Source organism: Mandrillus leucophaeus, unplaced genomic scaffold, assembly GCF_000951045.1.
Source record: "Mandrillus leucophaeus isolate KB7577 unplaced genomic scaffold, Mleu.le_1.0 Scaffold133, whole genome shotgun sequence".
Lineage (NCBI taxonomy): Eukaryota > Metazoa > Chordata > Mammalia > Primates > Cercopithecidae > Mandrillus > Mandrillus leucophaeus.
Genome location: NW_012101288.1, coordinates 2,791,767 through 2,795,416, shown reverse-complemented (window position 1 = coordinate 2,795,416; position 3,650 = coordinate 2,791,767). Strand labels below are relative to the sequence as shown.

The 3,650-nt window shown below is 38.5% G+C and overlaps 1 pseudogene; it reads left to right on the top strand.

Moving 5' to 3' along the window:
• Positions 1-571: 571 nt before the first annotated feature.
• Positions 572-2,379, top strand: LOC105534301 (annotated as a pseudogene).
• The last annotated feature ends 1,271 nt before the right edge of the window (positions 2,380-3,650 follow it).

Below are 3,650 nucleotides of genomic sequence, written 5' to 3'. Positions count from 1 at the left end.
CCGTCTGTAGGTTATACTTTAAAAGTTTACTTAAAATTAATAATAACGATAAGCACTGTCAAAACCTGGAAGAAACGGGCGTCCGCATCACTAGCCTATACCTCTGTTTGCAAGTCTGCTTTATCCTAGGGCCATGCTGGCAACCCAACAAAGAAAATACTCTGTTTTCTTTCTTTCATTTTTGCTGGCATCACTTGTGTGTGTGTGATACCTGTGGAATCCTGTTTCCCAATATGTCGTTTCTTTGAAAACAAATGCCAGCCTTCAAAAGAAAATATTGTAAATGACGTATTTGCATGCTTTAAATTCCTAGAATAATAGATAGTGATAGAATAACTTGAAAAGCCAGTTGATAACCACCATTGTTGATTAAAAATAAAGTTTTAAAGAAAGGAAAGAAAAGCAGGCTGAGATCTCATCAATGCTTTTGAGAATCCTAGTTTGTGTTCTGCTATGCAACTTTACTGAACAGTGAGAACTTTGGGAGACAGTGAACTCACCCCAGATTTATTACCCATTTCTTTGAAACGAACCTAAAAGTCATGAGGTTTTTTTTTATTGACAGTTGATTCTAATTATTAAGTCTTTGGATATGAATGAAGAAGGAGGAAGAAAAAAAATGCTGGCTATTTGACAGGAGATTCTTACTCTACCCACAACCCCAATGTCCATGGTTCCTTTTCTTGTGGAAGGACTGCTGCACATTATTATAGATGATAACAAGAGAACAGAAATTATCTCAGAGATTGGGGTACCCATTACTACTGTTGGTGTTTATGATGACCCAGTTGATGCAAGAAAGAAAGGACTCAAGATGGCTGAAATAAAAGTCAAGCGTATTGAAGCCAAAGAAGCTTTGGAAAATTATATTACCTTACAGGATTTTAACTTGGCATCAAAATTAAAAGAAGAAATAAAAGCATTAGAAGATGTCAAAAGAAACGTTTTGAAAGAGACAGAGCAATTTGAAATTGAAGTCCACATAGAGAAGAATGACGCAGAAACATTATAGAATGTCTTATGCTGTGAACTGTTGAAGCAGATGTCCATTTCAGCAGGCATAAGTGCAGCCATGAATGGGATCATTGAATTTTTTATTCTTCCTAAGATAATACATGTTTACCCTACAGTAAGAAATCTGGCTGTTTTATGCTCGGGAGCTGCAGACTACAAAATCAGGATTTTGCATGTAACACTTTGTGTTATCATTGCAGGTTTTGCAAATTGATGATGTCACAATAAAAATAAGTGCTTTAAAGGGAATCTTTGACTAGCTGATAATGTTTGGGGTTGAACCACTTAAACCTAAAAAATCAAAGCCTTTTAATATGAAGGTGCAGAGATAAACAGTGATTGATGAGCAAGAGTCATAAAAAGTTGAAAAGGCCCTTACAGCGAAGAATGTTCTGAAACTCCTTTCTGATTTCTTAGATAGTGAGGTATCTACACTTAGGACAGGAGCCATAGAAGGACTAGCCAAGCCGATGTTCTCTGGGCTTTGGGTCAGCAGCAGGACTTTTTCCCATCTTATTTTGTAATGGTAGAGTCCTGTGACTGAAGAGGATGTTCGACTTCGACATTGCCTAGGCGTGTTCTCCCCCATGTTTGCTTATGCAAGCAGGACTGATCAGGAATGCTTTGAAGAAGTTTCTCTTCCAAGCCTGCAAACACTGGCCAGTGCTCCTGCATCTTCTCCTTTAGCTGAAATTGATATCAGAAATGTTGTTGAGTTACTTATAGATTTGATGAGAACAAGCAGATTAAATCCTCAGGCCAAGAATTCCTAAGATTATCAGGCCTTAACAGTACATGACAGTTTGGCTATAAAAATTTGCCGTGAGATCTTAACAAGTCCATGCTCACCAGAAATGCGGGTCTCTATAAAAGCATTGAGTTCTTTAGAACTCAATACCCATCTTGCAAAAGATCTTCTGGTTCTATTGAATGGGATTCTGGAGCAAGTAAAGGATAGGGCACGTCTGAAAGCTTTAGAGAAAATCAAGATTCAGTTGGCAAAAAGGAAATAAAGAATTTGGTGAACAGCCTGAAGCAGCACAGGATGCCAACTTGACTACAACTATTTTTCAAAATGAAGATGAAAAGAATAAGGAAGTACATATGACTCTTGTTAGGGATGTAAAAGCAACCCTGGCATCAAAATCTAGTCAGCAAAAGACTAACAGGGGACAGAGAAAAGTGACAGCTTCAGCTAGGATGAAGAGGAGATATCAGATTGCTGAGGCTGACTCTGAAAGTGACCATGAAGTTCTAGAACCAGAATCAGAAATGAAGATGAAACTACCAAGACAAGCCAAAACAGCAGTGCTGGAAAAAATTAAACCTAATCTTGCACAATTTCTCAATGAAGATTTAAGTTAGGAAAGTTGGTGGAGGTAGAGTTCTTTAAAATTATCTTCAGTTCTTTGCTTGAATAAAGTTACCCTTGTCGAAATTTTTAAAAAGGCCTTCAAAAGAAAATATTGTAAATGAAGTATTTATATGTTTTAAACTCCTAAAATAATGAATATTGGTAGAATAACTTGAGAAGCCAGTTAATAACCACAATTGTCTTTATTTTTTGGTTTTTTGTTTGTTTGTTTTGTTTACTTTTGGGACAGAGTCTCGCTCTGTCTCCCAGCCTGGAGTGCAGTAGCCGATCTCAGCTCACTACAACCTCCGCCTCCCGGGTTCAAGCGATTCTCCTGCCTCAGCCTCCTGAGTAGTTGGGACTACAGGCGCCCACCACCACACCACCACGCCCAGCTAATTTTTGTATTTTTAGTAGAGATGGGGTTTCACCGTATTGGCCAGGTTGGTCTCGAACTCCTGACCTTGTGATCCGCCTGCCTCGGCCTTCCAAAGTGCTAGGATTACAGGCATGAGCCACCGCGCCCAGCCCATTATTGTCAATTAAAAATAAAGTTTTAAAGAAATAGAAGAAAAACAAGTTAAGCTCTCATTAATGCTCTTGAGAATGCTAGTTTGTATTCTGCTCTGCAACTTTACTGAAGAGTGAGAACTTAGGGAGAGAATGGAAACTCTCACCTTAGATTTATTACCCGTATTTTTGAAACATGCCTAAGAGGCATGAGATTTTTTTCCTCTGTGTGAGGACAGTTGTCACCAAAAGAATTCCCTGTTCCATCACATAAAATTTTTGGTATCTCACTGGGGAGACTGGCTTTGCAAATTCCTTAAAAAGAATACTAATTATGGCTAAAGTTCTCCTAGTGACATCCCACTTTCCAAACCTTCCCTCTTCTACAACTTATGCTTGTGGTAAAACGGTTTAGTCACTGTAAAAGGTTGGTTTCAAATGTTAATGAAGTCAAGTTGCACTGGGTCTTCTAACTCTCAAGCCATCTGCAAAATTGTTATTTTGAAACTCAGGAGTTAGGTGGAACATATTGAGCATAGTTGTTGATGATGAATACTACACTTCACATCACTGCAGAAGACAGTGAATGCCCCCCATAGGACATTGTCCAATCTCAAGGAGAGGTATCGTGGTATAGTATTTAAATTCACAGGCTTTTGAGCCTATTTAACATGGGTTTTCATCATTCTCAGCAAACTATCGCAAGAACAGAAAACCAAACACTGCGTGTTCTCACTCATAGGTGGGAATTGAACAATGAGATCACTTGGAC